General features: G+C 46.4%; 1 long non-coding RNA gene across 1 annotated transcript; it reads right to left on the bottom strand.

The window, feature by feature from the left end:
- Positions 1-4,982: 4,982 nt before the first annotated feature.
- LOC139241621 (uncharacterized) lies at positions 4,983-19,715 on the bottom strand. Its single transcript, XR_011588948.1, has 3 exons — positions 19,673-19,715; positions 16,781-16,865; positions 4,983-5,089 (listed from the first exon to the last, which is right to left on the bottom strand). It is a non-coding gene; the product is annotated as an uncharacterized lncRNA (long non-coding RNA).
- Positions 19,716-22,630: the final 2,915 nt, after the last annotated feature.

Here is a 22,630-nt window from a genome sequence, read left to right on the forward strand (position 1 = left end):
TCCAGGGAAAGGCATTAAAGATGGTGGAGATAGAAAGAGATTTAGACATTCTCGTGAATACACCCTTAAAGGTACACGAGCAATGCAGTGCAGCGACAGTTAGAGCAAATAGGGTGCTGGGGTGTATCCATAGGACAATTCAGTATAAGACGAGGAGTACTGTTTTGTCCGAGTACAAGACCTTAGTCAGGCCACACTTGGAATACTGTGTCCAGTTTTGGTCTCCTCACATGGTGGGTGATATTGAGGTTCTGGAAAGGGTCACTCGACTAATTCCAAGTCTAAAGGATCTTAGTTATCAAGATAGGTTAAAAGAGTTGGGACTCTTTACCTTAGAGCAGTGTAGACTTAGGGCGATATGATTGCGGTTTATAAGATAATGAAAGTGAAAGAGAGTGTTCCAGCTGACTGTTTATTTCACTTAAATAGGTTAGGCAGGACCAGGGGACACAAATTTCAGTTGTACAAGGCTAGATCTAGGTTAGACATCAGGAGGTGGTTCTTTTCCCAGAGAACAGTAGACCTCTGGAACAAGCTGCCCTCTCATGTGGTGGATACAGACTCATTGAATTCCTTCAAGTAAAAGCTGGATTTGTTTCTGGCTGCGGCGGAGATTAACACTTACAGAAGGTAGGTACTGCAGGGAGTTTCATGGCCAGAGTGATCTCCTGGACTAGTTTCCATCACTTGGGTTGGAGAGGAATTTCCCAGATTTTATTTTCCCAAATTGTCCTAGGTTTATTTTAAATCTGTATTTTTGCCTCTCCCAGGAGATCACATGTATTCGGGTGGAGTGGAGTGTATACGCTGTGATATATCGCAATTGTGTGGGACAGGCTTGATGGTCCAGATGGTCTTTACCTGTCCGTCATTTTTCGTATGTATTAAAATGCTTCATCTACACTGTCCCATTTAACACTACCAGAGCAGGTACAGCACGGCTTAGATACAGAATAAATCTCAGGCCCCGAATTAGAGCCCACAGGCCCCGTGGTGACAGGCCCCGGGTGAGCGGTGTCACTGGCCGCCATCTTGCACAGGGCGGGATCAGGGCGCATGCGTGGCCATCTTCGTTCAGGATCAGAGAGTGGGCGGGGCTTCAGAGTCTCTGTTCCCAACTGGGTCCCAGTGCCCGGGAGATGGAGCATCCTGGGCAACACATTTTTCTTCTTCATAGAATCAGAGACTGGTTACAAAATGGAAGGAGGCCATTTGCCCGTCGAGCCTATGTTGGCTATCTGCAAGAGCTTCTGCTAATCCCACTCCAGCTACTCTGACCAGACCTCTAATGATTTTGAACACCTCTGTCAAATCTCGTCTCAATCTTCTCTGTTCTGAGAACAACCTCAACTTCTCCAGACTATCCACGTAATTGAAGTCCCTCATCCCTGGATTCATTCTCGTAAATCTTTTCTGCACGCTCTTAAAAGGCCTTCGCATGCTTACTAAAATGTGGTAGCCAGAATTGCTCCAGTTCAGTCAACAAGCTCCCCGCTGGAGTGGAACTATACTGCAGAACCAGTGGGAACCTGTTCAACCTTCGTCGTCTCCAGGCCAGGTCCAAGACCACCTCAATCTCTGTCGTTGAGCTACCGTACGTGGATAATACCTGTGTCTGCGCACATATAGAGGCTGAACTTCAAGTCATAGTCGACGTATTTACTGACGTTACGAAAGCATAGGCTTTACACTAAACATCCATAAGAGAAAGGTCCTCCACCAGCCTGTCCTCGCCACATAGCACTCCCCACTTCACCCACCCCCGTAGTCATCAAAATCCATGGCACGGCCCTGGACAGTGTGAACCATTTCCCATACCTCAGGAACCATTTGTCAGCAAGAGCAGACATTGACGACAAGATTCAACACCGCCTCCAGTGCAGCCTTCGGCCGCTTGAGGAAAAGTGTCTTTGAAGACCACGTCCTCAAATCTACAACCAAGCACATGGTCTGCAGGGCTGTTGTAATACCCACCCTCCTGTATGGCTGAGAGACATGGACCATGTACAGTAGACACCTCAAGTTGCTGAAGAAATACCAACAACGATGTCTCCGCAAGATCATACAAATTACCTGGGAGGACAGACACACAAACGTCAGCATCATCGACCAGGCCAACATCCGCAGCATTGAAGCACTGACCACATTTGATCAGCTCCGCTGGGCAGGCCATATTGTTCGCATGCCAGACACGAGACTCCCAAAGCAAGCGCTCTACTCAGAATTCTTTTGGCAAACGAGCCAAAGGTGTGGCAGAGGAAACGTTACAAGGACACCCTCAAAGCCTCCCTGATACACATGGCTGTCCCTGGCTAAAGACCGCACAAAGTGGAGGAAGAGCATCCGGGAGGGCGCTGAGCACCTCGCGTCTCATCGCCGAGAGCATGCAGAAATCAACTGTGGCATCAAAAAGAGCGTGCGGCAAACCTGTCCCACCCAGCCCTTCCCTCAACGACTATCTCTCCCACCTGTGACAGGGACTGTGGATTCGTATTGGACTGTTCAGCCACCAAAGGACTCATTTTTAGAGTGGAAGCAAGTCTTCCTCGATCCGAGGGACTGCCTATGATGATGATGATGACCCAGAACTGCACATAATACTCCAGTTGAGGCCGAACCAGTGTTTTATGCAGGTTCAACATAATATCCACACTTCTGTACTCTATACATCTATTCATGAAAAATAGGATCCCGTAAGTCTTTGTAACCACTTTCTCAATGAGCACTGGAAACTTCATTGATTGGTGCACATATACTCCTGGGTCTCTCTGTTCACACCCCCCTTTACAATTGTACCCTTTAGTTTATATTTCCTCTCCTCTTTCTTCCGACAAAAATGTATCGCTTTTGAACTTTTCTACGTTAAATTTCATCCGCCACATAGACACGCTGGTGGAATGGGTGGACATGTCTTTCTGAAGTCCATCACCATCCTCCTCACTGTTCACTGTACTTCCAAGGTTTCTGTGAGCTGTAGATTTGGAAATTGTGCCCTGTACACCCAAGTCTAGGTCATTAATATAGATCAAAAAAAGCAGTGGCCCCAATACCGACCCCTGGGGAACAACACTTCCTCCAGTCTGAAAAACAACCATTCACCACTACTCTGTGTGTATCACTTAGCCACTTTCATATCCATGCTGCCACTGTCCCCGTTATTCCATGGGCTTCGATTTTGCTGGTATTGGTAACACGCCTGGGATCAGTAAACACAAAACCCAGTCTGTTAATCACTTTCAGCTACTGGACTTAGCATGTACCCTACAGCATCTCTTCTACCCTCAATATGTGAATAGAGCATCACGCCTGTAAACCTGGTTTAAGTTTATAACCAATCAGCAAATCTATTTAAGAAAAGCCTGTAGGTCAATGAGACACTGTTAAGGTGCCAGTGTGCTGCTGGTTTGATTGGCATGTTGCCTGTAATGGACTCCTTATTTTGGTCTCCGTATTTAAGGAAGGATATACCTGCATTGGAGGCAGTTCAGAGAAGGTTCACTAGGTTGATGCCGGAGATGAGGGGATTTACTTATAAAGATAGCTTGAGTAGGCTGGGCTTAAACACATTGGAGTTCAGAAGAATGAGAGATGATTTTATCGAAACATAAGATAATGAGGGGGTTCGTCAAGATGGATGCAGAGAGGACAGTTCCACTTACACGGGAAACTAAAACTAGGGAACATAGGCTTAGAATAAGGGGACACCCAATTAAAACTGAGATGAGGAACTTCTTTTCTGAGGGTTGTAAATCTGTGGAATTCTCTGCCCAGAAGAGCTGTGGAGACTGGGTCTTTGAATATACTTAAGGCGGAGATAGACAGATCTTTGAGTGATAAGTGAGTAAAGGGTTATGGGGAGTGGGCAGGGAAGTGGAACTGAGTCCATGATCAGATCAGCCATGATCTTATTGAATGGCGGAGCAGGCCCAAGGGGCCAAATGGCCTACTCCTGCTACTATTTCTTATGATCTAACTGAACATTTCTCCCAGCGTAACCTTGTCTGTAATGAAATATGTGTCTTTTAATAAGCCTCAGGTCCTTGCTCATGTCTGCTGCAGATTCCAGAGTTGGTTCCAGAGTTGAGTGGATTGACTTATGGTTGAGTAGGTTGGGCATATACACATTGGAGTTGAGATGAATGAGATCTGTGTGTGGTCCTGAAGGTCAGTGTCCAGGCTGAAGTTCTGTTCCCCCTGTAAAATCCTCCCCACAGAATGTCCTTTCTCAGCTCCAGCCAAGTGATGCTAAACACTCAGGTGGGAAAGACAAAAATCCACAGAAATGTGTTGAAAGCAAAACTAATTTATGTGTCTATATCCCAAATATTAAACTCCAGTCGATTTCAGGAGTTATTAACATCAGTATTACAGGAGTTATAAACCCCAACTGTCAGAATGAACACGATTCAGTCCGGGATGTGAATAACAGCAGAATCCAACCCCTGCAGTCACTTGTGAACTCGCTGATGTCTCAGCAGGTTGCCTGACTGAGAGAATCCCTTCCCACACTCAGAGCAGGTGAATGGCCTCTCCCCAGTGTGAACTCGCTGGTGTGTTAGCAGGTTGGATGATGTAGTGACTCGCTTCCCATAGTCGAAGCAGGTGACCGGCCTCTCCGCAGTGTGAACTCGCTGGTGTCTCAGAAGGTGGTATGACCGAGTGAATCCCTTCCCACATTCAGAGCAGCTGAACGGTCTCTCTCCAGTGTGAACTCGCTGGTGTGTCAGCAGGTCGGATGATCGAATGAATCCCTTCCCACAGTCGGAGCAGGTGAACGGTCTCTCCCCAGTATGAATTCGCCGATGTATTTCCAGCTGGGATGGGTAGTTGAATCGTTTCCCATAATCCCCACATTTACACGGTTTCTCCCCAGTGTGACTGCACTTGTGTCTCTCCAGTTTGGACGATCGACTGAAGCCTTGTCCACACACAGAACACGTGTACCGTTTCTCCCCACTGTGAACGGTGCCTTCAACTTCCATGGTCAAAATCTGATGATATTCCAGTCCCGATGTATCGAGTGACTGTCAGATCTTGAGGTGATGTTTGGTTTGAGCTTCCAGTCTACAAATCCTCCCCTTTTAACACCCTGTAAAGTGAATTTCAAACAGGAAAAGTGAGTGTGAGAGAACACACAAAAACACAAAGGCAGGTTGTGAAATTGAACTTAATGAGTCTGGTCACTTATGGGGCCGGCACGAGAAAAAAGTGACCATGAAAGCTGCCGGATTGTCGTAATAACACATCTGGATCACTGCTGTCCTTCAGGGAAGGGAACCCACCTCCCTCGACAGGCCCACATGGGAAATTGTTGTTCCCACTGGGCCCAGAAGTACTGGGGGTGAAACCCAGCAGCTTCTCCCCCTCTCCATCCAGCTCAAACTGATGTAACAAACAGACCCACACAGGAGGCCAGTGAGTAACTTTCACATCCAGCACCCACCTGATACAGAGCGGCTGGGAATTGCTGGGCCTGCTGTATAAATGTAAGTTGTTGTTTTCTTGGTGTCGGGGAGGGGCTGCCCCCGGGGTTGCTGGTGCCGGGCCCGGTGGCTCTGACTCGGGGCCCGAGAGTCGCACTCGGTGTTGCCCGGGGACCGAGACCCGCACTCGGTGTTGCCCGGGGCCTGAGAGCCGCACTCGGTGTTGCCCGGGGACCGAGAGCCGCACTCGGTGTTGCCCGGGGCCTGAGAGCCGCACTCGGTGTTGCCCGGGGACCGAGACCCGCACTCGGTGTTGCCCGGGGCCTGAGAGCCGCACTCGGTGTTGCCCGGGGCCCGAGAGCCGCACTCGGTGTTGCCCGGGGCCCGAGAGCCGCACTCGGTGTTGCCCGGGGCCCGAGAGCCTCACTCGGTGTTGCCCTGGGCCCGAGAGCCGCACTCGGTGTTGCCCGGGGACCGAGAGACGCACTCGGTGCTGCCCGGGGACTGAGAGCTGCACTCGGTGTTGCCAGGGGAATGAGAGCTGCACTCAGTGTTGCCCGGGGACTGAGAGCCGCACTCGGTGATGCCCGGAGACCGAGAGCCACACTCGGTGTTGCCCGGGGACTGAGAGCTGCACTCGGTGTTGCCCGGGGACCGAGAGCCGCACTCGGTATTGCCCGGGGACTGAGAGCCACACTCGGTGTTGCCCGGGGACCGAGAGCTGCACTCGGTGTTGCCCGGGGACCGAGAGCCGCACTCGGTGTTGCCCGGGGAATGAGAGCCACAATCGGTGTTGCCCGGGGCCCGAGAGCCACACTCGGTGTTGCCCGGGGACTGAGAGCCACACTCGGTGTTACCCGGGGACTGAGAGCCACAATCGGTGTTGCCCGGGGACCGAGATCCGCACTCGGTGTTGCCCGGGGACTGAGAGCCACACTCGGTGTTGCCCGGGGCCCGAGAGCCACACTCGGTGTTGCCCGGGGACTGAGATCCGCACTCGGTGTTACCCGGGGACTGAGAGCCACACTCGGTGTTACCCGGGGACTGAGAGCCACACTCGGTGTTACCCGGGGACTGAGAGCGGCACTCGGTGTTACCCGGGGACTGAGAGCCGCACTCGGTGTTACCCAGGGACTGAGAGCCACACTCGGTGTTGTCCGGGGACTGAGAGCCACACTCGGTGTTGCCCGGGGACTGAGAGCCACACTCGGTGTTACCCGGGGACTGAGAGCCGCACTCGGCGTTGCCCGGGGTCCGAGAGCTGCACTCGGTGCTGCCCGGGGACGGAGAGCCACACTCGGTGTTGCCCGGGGGCTGAGAGCCACACTCGGTGTTGCCCGGGGACTGAGAGCCACACTCGGTGTTGCCCGGGGACTGAGAGCCACACTCGGTGCTGCCCGGCGACCGAGATCCACACTCGGTGCTGCCAGGGGACCGAGAGCCGCACTCGGTGCTGCCCGGGGACCGAGAGCCGCACTCGGTGTTGCCCGGGTCCTGAGAGCCGCACTTGGTGCTGCCCGGGTCCTGAGAGCCACACTCGGTGTTGCCCGGGGACTGAGAGCCGCACTCGGTGCTGCCCGGGGACCGAGAGCCGCACTTGCTGCTGCCCGCGGCCTGAGAGCCACACTCGGTGGTGCCCGGGGACTGAGAGCCGCACTTGGTGTTGCCCGGGCACTGAGAGCCACACTCGGTTAAAAAGGAGGCACACAAAAAGCAGGAAACTGTAGACTAGTTTAGCCTAACATCTGTGGTTGGGAAAATGTTGAAGAGTTCATTCTTAAAGAAGCATTCGCACCACATTTGGAAAAACATAATTCGGTCAGGCAGAGTCAGCATGGATTTATGAAGGGGAAGTTAAGTTTGACAAATTTGCTGGAATTGTTTGAGCATACAACGAACATAGAAACATAGAAATATAGGTGCAGGAGTAGGCCATTCGGCCCTTCGAGCCTGCACCACCATTCAATATCATGGCTGATCATTCCTTCAGTACCCCTTTCCTGCTTTCGCTCCATACTTCTTGATCCCCTTAAATGTAAGAGCCATATCTAACTCCCTCTTGAATATATCTAGTGAACTGGCCTCAACAACTCTCTGCGGCAGGGAATTCCACAGGTTAACAACTCTCTTGAGTGAAGAAGTTTCTCCTCATCTCAGTCCTAAATGGCCTACCCCTTATCCTAAATGCAATGATTATTTTCATTTTTGGTGTTATTCAAAACAGGTGGAAATACACAGCAAATCAAAACTTAAAAAAATTAGAAGAAAATATGCAATATTAGCCAACTAAATCAGTTCTCTATTAGGCAATGGCATCCATCATCAAACTCCTTCTCTGCTTGTACCATGTTGAAAAAAATTCTGAAATGAAATAATTTTGTTCTCAAATATCAGTCTATTTTTAAACAGTATGCGAAAGTTATAATTTTATCTCATCTCAAAATCACTAATCCATCATTCAGACCAGGCCTGGACATTTGGAAGAAATGCATTCTTTCTATTTTTGTCTTGTACAATACCAAACATTCAGGAATTCATTTTTCACATTTGATCGGTCAGTTTCTCCTCAATACTGTCAGAGGTGCTTTCGATGAATTATGTTCCACTTCACATCACGGGCCAGGGTGGATAAAGTAGGTGTGGTGTATTTGGACTTCCAGAAGGTATTTGACAAGGTGCCACATAAAAGGTTACTGCACAAGATAAAAGTTCACGGGGCTGGGGGTAATATATTAGCATGGATAGAGGATTGGCTAACTAACAGACAACAGAGAGTCTGGGTAAATGGTTCATTCTCGGGTTGGCAATCAGTAATGAGTGGGGTGCCGCAGGCATCAGTGCTGGGACCCCAACTATTTACAATCTATATTAACGACTTGGAAGAAGGGACCAAGGGGCCACTGTACAGCAAAATTCTAAAAGGAAAAGGGTGTTAAAAGAACAAGTCTGAAGGCTTTGTGTCTTAATGCAAGGAGTATCCGTAATAAGTTGGATGAATCAACTGTGCAAATAGATGTTAACAGATATGATGTGATTGGGATTACAGAGACGTGGCTACAGAATGACCAGGTCTGGGTACTCAACATCCAGGGCTATTCAACATTCAGAAAGGATAGAATAAAAGGAAAAGGAGTTGGGGTAGCATTGCTGGTTAAAGAGGAGATTAATGCAATCGTTAGGAAGGACATGAGCTTGGATGATGTGGAATCTATATGGGTCGAGCTGCTGAACACCAAAGGGCAAAAAACGTCAGTGGGAGTTGTGTTCAGACTCCAAACAGCAGTGGTGATGTTGGGGAGGGCATCAAACAGGAAATTAGGGGTGCATGCAATAAAGGTGCAGCAGTTATAATGGTGACTTTAATATGCACACAGATTGGGCTCACCAAACTGGAAGCAATACGGTAGAGGAGATTTTCCTGGAGTGCATAAGGGATGGTTTTCTAGACTAATATGTCGAGGAACCAACTAGGGGGGAGGCCATCTTAGACTAGGTGTTGTGCAATGAGAGAGGATTAATTAGCAATCTCATTGTGCGAAGCCCCTTGGGGAAGAGTGACCATAATATGGTGGAATTCTACATTAGAATGGAGAATGAAACAGCAAATTCAGAGACCATGGTCCAGAACTTAAAGAAGGGTAACTTTGAAGGTATGAGGCGTGAATTGGCTAGGATAGATTGGCGAATGATACTGAAGGGGTTGACTGTGGATGGGCAATGGCAGACATTTACAGCCCGCATGGATGAACGACAATAATTGTACATTCCTGTCTGGCGTAAAAATGAAAAAAAGGAAGGTGGCTCAACCGTGGCTATCAAGGGAAATCAGGAAAAGTATTAAAGCCAAAGAAGTGGCATACAAATTGGCTAGAAATAGCAGTGAACGTGGGGACTGGGAGAAATTTAGAACTCAGCAGAGGAGGACAAAGGGTTTGATTAGGACAGGAAAAATGGAGTACGAGAAGAATGCTTACAGGGAACATTAACACAGACTGCAAAGGTTTCGATAGATATGTAAAGAGAAAAAGGTTAGTAAAGTCAAACGTAGGTCCCCCTGTCGTCAGAATCAGGGGAAGTCATAACGGGGAACAAAGAAATGGCAGAACAATTGAACAAGTACTTTGGTTCGGTATTCATGAAGGAGGACACAAACAACCTTCCGGATATAAAAGGGGTCAGAGGGTCTAGTAAGGAGGAGGAACTGAGGGAAAGCCTTATTAGTCGGGAAATTGTGTTGGAGATATTGATGGGATTGAAGGCCGATAAATTCCCAGGGCCTGATGGACTGCATCCCAGGGTACTTAAGGAGGTGGCCTTGGAAATAGCGGATGCATTGAAAGTCATTTTCCAACATTCCATAGACTCTGGATCAGTTCCTATCGAGTGGAGCGTAGCCAATATAACCTCACTTTTTAAATAAGGAGGGAGAGAGAAAACAGGGAATTATAGACCGGTCAGCCTGACCTCAGTAGTGGGTAAAATGATGGAATCAATTATTAAGGATGTCATATCAGCGCATTTGGAAAGAGGTGACATGATAGGTTCAAGTCAGCATGGATTTGTGAAAGGGAAATCATGCTTGACAAATCTTCTGGAATTTTTTGAGGATGTTTCCAGTAGAGTGCACAAGGGAGAACCAGTTGATGTGGTATATTTGGACTTTCAGAAGGCTTTCGACAAGGTCCCACACAAGAGATTGATGTGCAAAGTTAAAGCACATGGGATTGGGGGTAATGTGCTGACGTGGATTGAGAACTGGTTGTCAGACAGGAAGCAGAGAGTAGGAGTAAATGGGTACTTTTCAGAATGGCAGGCAGTGACTAGTGGGGTGCCGCAAGGTTCTTTGCTGGGGCCCCAGCTGTTTACATTGTACATTAATGATTTAGACGAGGGGATTAAATGTAGTATCTCCCAATTTGGGGATGACACTAAGTTGGGTGGCGGTGTGAGCTGCGAGGAGGATGCTATGAGGCTGCAGAGTGACTTGAATATGTTAGGTGAGTGGGCAAATGCATGGCAGATGAAGTATAATGTGGTTAAATGTGAGGTTATCCACTTTGGTGGTAAAAACAGAGAGACAGACTATTATCTGAATGGTGACAGATTAGGAAAAGGGAAGGTGCAACGAGACCTGGGGGTCATGGTACATCAGTCATTGAAGGTTGGCATGCAGGTACAGCAGGCGGTTAAGAAAGCAAATGGCATGTTGGCCTTCATAGCGAGGGGATTTGAGTACAGGGGCAGGGAGGAGTTGCTACAGTTGTAGAAGGCCTTGGTGAGGCCACACCTGGAGTATTGTGTACAGTTTTGGTCTCCGTACCTGAGGAAGGACATTCTTGCTATTGAGGGAGTGCAGCGAAGGTTCACCAGACTGATTCCCGGGACGGCGGGACTGACCTATCAAGAAAGACTGGATCAACTGGTCTTGTATTCACTGGAGTATAGAAGAATGAGAGGGGACCTCATAGAAATGTTTAAAATTCTGACGGGTTTAGACAGGTTAGATGCAGGAAGAATGTTCCCAATTTTGGGCAAGTCCAGAACCAGGGGTCACAGTCTAAGGATAAGGTGTAAGCCATTTAGGACCGAGATGAGGAGAAACTTCTTTACCCAGAGAGTGGTGAACCTGTGGAATTCTCTACCACAGAAAGTAGTTGAGGCCAGTTCACTAAATATATTCAAAAAGGAGTTAGATGAAGTCCTTACTACGAGGGGAATCAAGGGATATGGCGAGAAAGCAGAAAGGGGGTACTGAAGTTGCATGTTCAGCCATGAACTCATTGAATGGTGGTACAGGCTAGAAGGTCAGAATGGCCTAGTCCTGCACTTATTTTCTATGTTTCTATGTAACGTAGCCAAGTTTGCTGATGATACAAAGATGGGAGGAAAAGCAATGTGTGAGGAGGACACAAATAATCTGCAAAAGGACATAGACAGGCTAAGTAAGTGGGCAACAATTTGGCAGATGGAGTATAATGTTGGAAAGTGTGAAGTGAGGCACGATGGCAGAAAAAAAATCAAAGATCAAGTTATTATTTTAATGGAGAAAGATTGCAAAGTGCTGCAGTACAACGGGACCTGGGGTTACTTGTGCATGAAACACAAAAGGTTAGAATTCAGGTACAGCAAGTGATCAGGAAGGCCAGTGCAATCTTTTCCTTTATTGCAAAGGGTTTGGAGTATAAAAGCAGGGAGGGCTTGCTACAGTTATACAGGTTATTAGTGAGGCCACACCTGGAATACTGCATGCAGTTTTGGTTTCCATATTTATGAAAGGATATACTTGCTTTGGAGGAAGTTGAGAGAAGATTCACTGGGTTGATTCCGGAGATGAGGGGTTGACTTATGAGAAAAGGTTGAGGAGGTTGGGCCTCTACTCATTGAATTCAGAAGAATGAATGAAAGGTGGTTTATCGAAACGTATAAGAATATGAGGGGGCTTGACAAGGTAGTCGCAGAGAGGATGTTTTCACTGATAGGGGAGACTAGAACTAGGGGGCATAATCTTCGAATAAGTGCTCCCCCCATTTAAAACTGAGAGGAGGAGACATTGTTTTATTTCAGAGGGTTGTACACCTGTGGAATTCGCTGCCTCAGAGACCTGTGTAAGCTGGGACATTGAATATATTTAAGACAGAGATAGACAGTGTCTTAACCGATAAGGGAATAAGGGGTTATGGGGAACGGGCGGGGAAGTGAAGCTGAGTCCATGATCGGATCAACCATGATTGGATTAAATGGCGGAGAACTCTCGAGGGATCGTATGGCCTACTCCTGATCCTACTTCTTATTTTCTTGTTTTCTTATATAGTGGGTGTCTGGTATGAGAGTGTGGATTTGACTCTATCTGTCCATCTCTGGTATGTGGATGAGGGTTTTACTCTGTATGTTAGTTTCTGATATGAGAGGTGGATTTTATCCTGTACCTGGCAATTTCTGGTAATTGCCTGTGGGTTTCATTCTGTATCAAAAAGGGCCACATTACAACATAATTCTAAAGGGACAAAGAGTGTTAAAAAAACAAGCCTGAAAGCTCTGATTCTCAAAGCGAGGAGCATTTGCAATAAGGTGGACACATTAACTGCACAGATAGCTGTTAACGGATATGATGTAATTGGGATTACTGAGACATGGCTCCAGGGTAACCAAAGCTGGGAACATAACATCCTGGGGTATTCAATATTCAGGAAGAATAGCCAGAAAGGAAAAGGAGGTGGGGTAGTGTTAATGGTTAAAGAGGAGGTTAATGCAATAGTCAGGGAGGACATTAGCTGGGATAATGTGGAATCTATATGGGTAGAGCTGTGAAACACCAAAGGGCAGAAAATGTTAGTTGGGGTTGTGTACAGACCACCAAACAGTAGTAGGGAGGTTGGGGATGGCATCAAACAGGAAATTAAGGACGCGTGCAATAAGGGTATAGCAGTTATCATGGGTGACAACCTACATATTGATTGGGCTAACCAAACTTGTAGCAATACTGTGGTGGAAAACTTTCTAGAGTGTTTCAGAGATGGTTTTCTCGACCAATATGTCGAGGAACCTACGGGTGAGCAGGCCATCCTTGACTGGGTTTTGTGTAACGAGAGAGGATTAATTAGCAATCTGGTCATGCGAGGCTCCTTGGGGAAGAGTGACCACAATGTGGTAGAATTCTTCATTAAGATGGAGAGCAACCCAGTTAACTCAGAGACTAGGGTCCGGAACTTAAAGGAAACTTCGATGATATGAGACGTGATTTGGTTGGGATAAACTGGCGAATGATACTTAAAGGGTTGACAGTGGATAGGCAATGGAAGACATTTAAAGATCACATGGATGAATTACAACTATTGTACATCCCTGTCTGGCGTAAAAATACAACAGGAAAGGTGGCTCAACCGTGGCTAACAAGGGAAATTAGGGACAGTGTTAAATGCAAGGAAGAGACATATAAATTGGCCAGAAAAAGCAGCAAACCTGAGGACTGGGAGAAATTTAGAATTCAGCAGAGGAGGACTAAGGGTGTAATTAGGAGGAGGAAAATAGAATATGAGAGTAAGCTTGCAGGGAACATAAAAACTGACTGCAAAAGCTTCTTTAGATATGTGAAGAGAAAAAGATTAGTGAAATCTAATGTCGGCCCCTTGCAGTCAGAATCAGGTGAATTCATAATAGGGAACAGGAAATGGCAGACCAACTGAACAAATACTTTGGTTCTGTCTTCACTAAGGAAGACACGAATAACCTCCCAAAAATACTAGGGGACTGAGGGTCTAGCAGGAAGGAGGAACTTAGGGAAATCCTTATTAGTCAGGAAATGCTTGCAGGGAACCTGAAGGCCGATAAATCCCCAGGGTCTGATAGTCTGCGTCCCAGAGTAGTTAAAGAAGTGGCCCTAGAAATAGTAGATGCACTGGTGGTCATTTTTCAAAATTCCATGGACTCTGGATCAGTACCTATGGATTGGAGCGTAGTTAATGTAACCCCACTTTTTAAAAAAGGAGGGAGAGAGAAAACAGGGAATTATAGACCAGTTAGCCTGACATCGGTGGTGGGGAAAAGGCTGGAATCAATTAAAGATGTAATAGCAGAGCATTTGGAAAGCAGTGACAGGATCGGTCCAAGTCAGCATGGATTTATTAAAGGGAAATCATGCTTGACAAATCTTCGAGAGGTTTTTGAGCATGTAACTAGTAGAGTGGATAAGGGAGAACCAGTGGATGTGGTGTATTTGGAATTTCAAAAGGCTTTTGACAAGGTCCCACACCAGAGAATAGTGTGCAAAATTAAAGCACATGGTATTGGGGGTAATGTACTGACGTGGATAGAGAATTGGTTGGCAGACAGGAAGCAAAGAGTGGGATAAACGGATCCTTTTCAGAATGGCAGGCAGTGACTAGTGGGGTGCCACAAGGTTCAGTGCTGGGATCCCAGCTACTTACAATATATATATTAATGATTTAGACGATGGAATTGAAAGTAATATCTCCAAGTTTGCAGATGACACTAAAGCTGGGTGGCAGTGTGAGCTGTGAGGAGGATGCGAAGAGGCTGCAGGTTGACTTGGACAGGTTAGGTGAATGGGCAATTGCATGGCAGATGCAGTATAATGTGGATAAATGAGAGGTTATCCACTTTGGTGGCAAAAACAGGAAGGCAGGTTATTACCTGAATGGTGACAGATTAATAAAAGGGGAGGTTCAAAGAGATCTGGGTGTCATGGTAGATCAGTCACTGAAGGTCGGCATGCAGGTACAGCAGGCAGTAAAGAAGGCAACTGTCACGCTGGCCTTCATAGCGAGAGGATTTGAGTGTAGGAGCAGGGAGGTGTTACTGCAGTTGTAGAGGGCCTTGGTGAGACACACCTTGAGTATGGTGTGCAGTTTTGGTCTCTTAATCTGAGCAAGGACGTGCTTGCTATTGAGGGAGTGCAGTGAAGGTTCACCAGACTGATTCCCGGGATGGCAGGACTGACATATGAAGAAAGACTGGATCGGCTAGGCTTGCACTCACTGGAATTTAGAAGAATGAGAGGGGATCTCATAGAAACATATAAAATTATGACAGGACTGGACAAGTTCGATGCAAGAAGAATGATCCCGATGTTGGAGAAGTCCAGAACCAGGCGTCACAGTCTAACGATAAGGGGTAAGCCATGTCGGAATGAAATGAGGAGAAACTTTTTCACCCAGAGAGTGGTAAACCTGTGCAATTCTCTACCACAGAAAGTTGTGGTGTCCAGTTCGTTGGATATATTCAAGAGGGAGTTAGATGTGGTCCTTCCGGCTAAGTGGATCAAGGGGTAGGGAGAGAAAGCGGGAGTGGGGTACTGAAGTTGCATGATCAACCATGATTATATTGAATGGCGGTGCAGGCTCGAAGGGCCAAATGGCCAACTCCTGCATCTATTTTCTATGTTTCTTTCCATTCTTGGTGTGTGAGTGTGTGTTCTGTGCTGTATCTGTCCATCTCTTATGTGAATGTGAGCTCTACTCCATACCCGTCATTCTCCAGTATGTTGGTATTGTTTTACTGTGTACCACCAATTCCTGATAGAGTATTCGTTTTACTTTTTAACTGTCAATTTGTGTTATGGAGGTGAGTGTTTATGCTGACTTGGTCGGTCTCTGGTAAATGAGTCTGAGTTTCACTCTGCATCTATCTGTCTCTGCTATGAGTGTGGGCCTTTCTCTGTATCTCTGCATTTGTTATGGGAGTCTGGCTTTTATTTTGTACCTGTCACGTTCTGACATGTGATTGTGGGCCTTACTCTATACCTGCCAGTTTCTGCTTAATTGTGAGTGGACTTTCCTTTGTACATGTCAGTTTCTGGTATGAAAGAGAGATCTTTACTCTGTACCTGTCAATTACTGGTTTGTGAGTCTGGGCATGTCACTGTATGTCAATTTATGTTATGGGAATATGGATTGTAATATGTCAGCCTCTGATATGTGAGTGTGGGTTTTATACTGTATCACTCAGTCTCTGATATGCAAGTGTGTATATTTTTCTGTAACTGTCAGGTTTTGGCGTGTGTTGAGGTTTAATCTGTGCCTCTCAATTTCTGATATGTTAGATTGTACCTGCTACTTGATTGTGTGTTTTCGACTGTATCTGTCAGTTCCTGCTATGCGAGTGTGGAATTTACTCTGTATTTGCCAGTCTCTGGTATGTGAACGTGAGAATCAATTTTACTTTTAACCTGTATTTCTCTGATATGTGAGTGAAGATTTTGCCTTCTCCTTGTCATTTTTTCTGATGTGTGGGTGTGGGTTTTACTCTGCCCCTATCAGTTTCGGCGATGCAAGTAACAATTTTACTTACTGCCTTTCAGTTGTCCGATATGTGCCCATGGGATTTACACTTTACCTGTCACTCTCTGGTATGCAAGTGGGGATTTTATTCTATTACTGTCACTTTCATATATGTGGGTGTGTGTTATATACTGTATCTGTCAGTCTGTGGTGCGGGAATGTGGGTTTTATTCTGCACCTGTCATCTTCTGGTATGTTCGGGGGGTTAAATACTGAATCCGTCAGATTCTGAAACATGAATATGGCTTTTGCTCTGTACCCATCAGCTTCTGATTGCGAGTGTGGTTTATACATTCTATTGGACATTTTTTCTGATAGATGATTGTCTTTTATTCTCTACCTGCCAGTTTCTGGCAAGTGAGTGTGTGTTTAATGTACCGTCAGTGTGATCTGTTTCAATGGTGAAACAGCATCTGATTCTACTGCTCCATGTGGCTGTAAGGTTCACAATGTAACTCTGCCACTTCGGATCACTGTGGGACTGACAGCTTCTGCTGCCTGTGACAATAGGATTGAGGACAGTTCTGTGTGTCTGCGCTCTGTGAGTGATAATCTACTTACTGTGTGTGAGAAGGAGCTGCCTGCACTGTTCCTTGTGTTCCGGGTGGAAGAAAGCTCACATTTGTTCTGGCTGAAGAATTTTGCTCTGAGAATAATAATACGAGAACATTATTAGATCTACGATATGGATGCGGGGGAGATTATGAGGGAGTGACAATGTATCTCTCGACCACCAGCAACATGGTTCTGGAGAACTCAGCTCACCGAAACAATATAACCCGTCTTTAAAATATCTTCTCCCACACTCCTCTCCTGGTGCCTGCAATAGATGCACTTTGTTAAACTCCCCACATCCTCACTGTCAGGCTGTGTTTCCACTGCTCACTGTCCAAGAACAACAGACACAGTGAGTTCGGAACTGAATCAGGAAAATTCACTGCTGATTTGGGGAAAGAAGGCAGCAATGATTGGAAAGAGCGAGGTGGTTTACTTTCACTGTTACCTTACACTGTCCGCACAAGCCGAGAATGGCCTCTCCCTTCCCCCACTCACATCATGTCCCGGAACTAGTTCCTGATCCACTCTGCCCCTTACAGACAGCACCCGAGGGAACTAAACCAGGAACGTTCACTCCTGGTTTGGAGAGAGAAAGCAGCAGATTGTAAATAGCAGATTCTGCCCATTCTGTCTTCCTTACCCTGGACACACACAGCCCAAGAATGGCCTCTCCCTTCCCCCACTCACACCACGCACTGACACTGGTTCTTGCTCCACTCTGCCTCCCCCGGGACTAAATGCTGATCTCTGAGCCCGTCTGCGGACATGCTCCCAAAGCGCTGCAAAGCTGTCAGGAGGCTGCTGCTCGCTGCCTTACCCCGGGGTCGTGGTGTCTCCATTCCCGGCTGTTTTAAACCATCTTCCTCAACTCACTGAGTGAATGGTGATCCCAGGCAGAACTGGGAGAGGGGAGGGCGCATGTGCTCTTCTGCTCACTGGGAATCGACACAGGGGGCGGGGCTGAACCGCACATGCGCAGCTCTCTGCAATAATTCAATCTGTAAAAATCAAAGTGCACTTTTCCCAATTTACTTTTATCAGAATCTGAGCAAAGGAACTGGGCCTGGGGGGAATGGACAGAGAATGATTAAAGCTGCAAGCCTTGTCCCATGGAGATGATCAATTTGAATCATTCCGTGCAGGATGTTTCTCTCCATGAGCCCGTCTTCACAAAGCAATCCTGCAGCAACATTGGAGGGACGAGGGAGTGGGAGTGTTTGCTGGGACCTTGCAGGAGTTAATATCTGACAGAAACAGTCCGAGATCAGTTTAATTAGAGTAAAACACTCGGTCACTGAGAGTAATACTGAAGTGCATAATCAAGGGGCTATAGTGAGGGAGGAACTTAATACAATAACTATTCATAATGAAGTAGTACTCGGTAAAATAATGGGACTAAAGGCAGACAAGTCACCTTGCCCTGATGGTTTACATCGTAGGGTCTTAAGAGAAGTGGCTACAGAGATAGTGGTCACATGAGTTGTAATCTACCAAAATTCCCTGGATTCTGGGGCAGTCCAAACAGATTGGAAAACTGCAAATGTAACGCCTCTCTCTAAAAAAGAAGGCAGACAAAAAGCAGGAAACTATAGACTAGTTAGCCTAACATCTGTCATTGGGAAAATGCTGGAGTCCATTATTAAGGAAGCAGTAGTGGGACATTTGGAAAAGCTTGATTCAATCAAGCAGAGTCAGTATGGCTTTATGAAAGGGAAATCATGTTTGACAAATTTGCTGGAGTACTTTGAGGATGTAATGAGTAGGATGGATAAGGCGGAACCAGTGTATGTGGTGTATTTGGATTTTCCAGAAGGTATTTTATAAGGTGCCACATAAGAGGTTACTGCACAAGATAAAAGCTTACCGGGTTGGGGGCAGTATATTAGCATGGATAGAGGATAGGCTAACTAACAGAAAACAGAGAGTCGGGATAAACGGGTCTTTTTCCGGTTGGCAAATGGTAACTAGTGGGATGCCGCAGGTATCGGTGCTGGGTCCTCAACTATTTACAATCTATATTAATGAATTGGAAGAAGGGACCGAGTGTGATAAAGCCAAGTTTGCTGATGATACAAAGATGGGTGGAAAAGCAAATTGAGGACACAAAAAATCTGCAAAGGGATATCGACAGGTGAAATGAGTGGGCAAATATTTGTCAGATGGAGTATAATATGGGAAATTGTGAGGTTATCCACGTTGGCAGAAATAATAGAAAAGCAAATTATAATTTAAATGGAGAAAAATTGCAAAGTACTACAGGACAGAGAGACCTGAGGATGTTTGTGCATAAAACACAAAAAGTTAGTCTGCAGGTTCAGGACGTAGTCAGGAAGGCAAATGTAATGTTGGCCTTTATTGTCAGGCGGATAGAATAAAAAGCAGAGAAGTCCTGCTCCAAGTGTACAGGGTATTGGTGGGACCACACCTGGAATACTGTGTGTTTAAGGAAGGATATACTTACACTGGAGGGTGTTCAGAGGTTGATTCCGGCGAGGAGGGGGTTCTCTGATGAGGACAGGTTGAGAAGGTTGGGACAATACACTTTGGAGATCAGAACAATGTGAGAAATCCGAGGTGTGAGAGTAAAATAACTCAGCTGTTACTTTACCAAGGTGGCCGCGCATGCGCTTTGCTGCTCACTGAACCAAGATGGCGGACGACTGACCCTGCCTTCCTGTACAAAGATGGCCGCCGTTACCCTGGGCCTGTGACCGGGAGAAAGCCTCGAGGCTGCAGCCGCCGATATTCCGATTGATATTCCTGGCTTGCGCCGGGCACCAGGTGTTTCTGAAGCCTCCCCGGCTCCCCGCTGGTCCATTACTCACCTCCGCCCCGCGGAGATGGAGCTGTTTTGCGGAACACATTTCACCACACGCGCTTCGCCATTACACGCACCGCGCATGCTCCAAATACAGCCAGGTCTCGCGCCTGCGCACTGGGCCCCTGTAGTCTGTGCTCGGCATATTCTCCATTGCGGGGAATGCTGGGTATATACCCAAGACCACTTTAGTGAATGGGACAGGATTTACTGGGCTCCCATTGGGCACTGAACCATGTTCATTCTGGCACTGAGACTTTGTATCTGCTGCTCTGAATAACCCTGTACCTGAGCTGGAGATTAGTGTTCTGTCTCAGTATTGTTTCAAACACCGGGTGTCCAATATTTCATTTCTCCACAATAAAAGTAGACTAATTAATGTTCCCTTCCCTTCCATGTTGGGCCTTTTCTTACTCCAGATTAGTTCACTTTTCCCACATCAAATCCCAAACTTGTTTCGTTTGATTATACGGCTTGTGAATGTCTCAGACTGAACCGGCGTGTCTCACTTTACACTCATTTGACGTTCATTTCAACCAACCCTTGAAAGAACTATCTTGCGTAAGATTGTAAATCTGTTATTTTCTGTATTATTTGATGATTTTTGAATGCGGCTAATAAATCTCCACACATACTGCATGTGATCAACTTTGAAATGTTCTGACCTTTGTAATTGCCTTTGCTAATTTTGATGGGTTAGTTGATTATAAATACTTGTTACTAACATACCTTGCAGTATTTCTTGTATCAAAATAATTGTTTAACTACTTCCTTTATCAGGTCTTTAGCTTCCCCACTGATCTCTGTTTCCTCTTGTGGGGGAATCGAGAACTAGGTGGCAAAGCCTGAGCATAAGGGGGCGCCCATTTAAAATGGAAATGAAGAGGAATTTCTTCTCTCAGATGGTCGTGAATCTTTGAAATTCTCTACCCCAATGAACAGTGGAGTCTGGGTCATTGAAAATATTTAATTTGCAGATAGAATGCTTTTTGAAAGATGGTGGAGTCAAGGTTTATGGGGAGAGAGCAGGGAAGCGGAATTGAGGCCAAGATCAGATCAGCCAAGATCTTATTGAATGGCGGGTTGGGCTGAAGGGGCCAGATGGCCTACTGCAGCTCCTATTTCTTATGTTCTTAGCCTTGGTTAGGGGCTGGGTTTAGATGTAGGTTTAGTGGTTGTAGTTTGTGGTTATTTGTTAGGATTGGGATTAGTGATTGGGATAGTCAATAGGATATTCGGCTTAGGATATAGTGATTAACTTAGAAAACAATATTGGTAATATAAGTGTTACTGGACATGCACTTTTCCATTTCATGTTTTTAACCTCACAGAGCCGAGTCACAAAACAACATCACAATGTGTTCAGTCAAGGAACTTTATTTCCTGTGCAAGCCTCATTTCCTCCCTTCTTTCTGTCAACAGCACATCGTCATCTCTACATTTCTCATGGAAAACTAAATTAGTGACATTAGAGTTGGGGATTTGGGGCAATAACAGATGGATACAATTGTTGCGCTGGTTACATTACATCATCAGCCTGCCTGAAAAGGACTTCTGAAAATAATCTGTCACCAGGCCTCACCAGTCACCGTCTGATTCCTCCATCGTCTCTTCATTCATTACCCACCTTTCCTTCTAAGTAGAGCTGCTTTCACCGGCATGACCATTCCCCATACTGAAGCTCTCTAATTCCCGAGCAGAGCATAAAGTCCAGCACAGAATGGTAAGAACAAATGGCCCATTTCTGTGTAATTTTGTAGTCCCAGTGTAAGGGGTCCCTGGATTTGATGTCTCAGTCTTACTGGTCCCTGGATTTGTTGTCACGGTATTATTCATCTCTCAATTTGGTGTCACGGTGTAATTCATCCTGGATTTGATGCCTCATTGTAACTGGTCCCTGGATTTGGTGCCTCAGTGTAAGGGGTCCCTGGATATGATGCTTCACTGTAATGGGTCCCTGGATTTGATGCTTCAGTGTAAGGGGTCCCTGGATTTGATGCCTCAGTGTAAGGGGTCCATGGATTTGATGCCTCAGTGCAAGTGGTCCCTGGATTTGATGCCTCAGTGCCAGTTGTCCCTGGATTTGGAGTCTCAATGTAAGTGCTCCTGGGATTTGGTGTCCCAATGTAAGTGGTCCCGGGATTTGGTGTCACAATGTAAGGGAATTATGGATTTGTTGTCAACAGCACCTCGTCATTGGGACTGATGACAACCCCGCAGCCCAGCAGCGCATTCAGCACAGAATGATCCCATTAAAATCTATTCACAATTAATACTACCTATATTAATTCACCAGAAACAGCCCAGTGCCTGCAAGGAACTGCAGCCCCGCAATTAACTTCAGTGAAACACCGTGCAAAACATTTTAAAAGAAAAATAAACCCATCATAGTTCAACAAAGGCAATTAATGGGCAGTAAATCCCACTCACCCATACACCACCTTCACCCCTACACTCCAACTCCCCCTCGCCAACTATTCGTTCACCCCTACTCACCAAACCCCTCACCCCAACTCCTCTATCATCCCATTTCTTTCACACCCTCACCCCAACTCCTCTTTCACACTTCTCTCCAAACACACCTCCCCCAACTCCTCTTTCATTCCTACAGTTTCATTTTCAACATCACTTACACAAGTCATCCACACTGGAGGAGATCTGAGGAGCTGCTGTGTGATGGTGAGGTGATCACTGGACAATAAAGTGCAGAGACTGGTGGGTGGCTGCTCATTACTCTCGGTGTAATTTAATCCCTTTTTCCACTGAATACTGCGCACAGATGGTTACCTTGGTAACGGAATGGTCAGTGTGACATCCCTTTCTAAACAAGAGCACACAATACAATGGGTCATCAATAAATGGTAAAGGGATTAAACACTCTGCAATTACATCGTAAATAATAGGAAATAAAATGCTGAAAAATAACTGGCGAAGAAAATAGCTTATCTCTGTGGAATTCAGTAATAGACAATAATAATGATGTGTTTAGTTTACACACACACACATTTACACATATATATAGCACAGACTTTGTG

This window comes from Pristiophorus japonicus, unplaced genomic scaffold, assembly GCF_044704955.1.
Source record: "Pristiophorus japonicus isolate sPriJap1 unplaced genomic scaffold, sPriJap1.hap1 HAP1_SCAFFOLD_112, whole genome shotgun sequence".
Taxonomy (NCBI): domain Eukaryota; kingdom Metazoa; phylum Chordata; class Chondrichthyes; family Pristiophoridae; genus Pristiophorus; species Pristiophorus japonicus.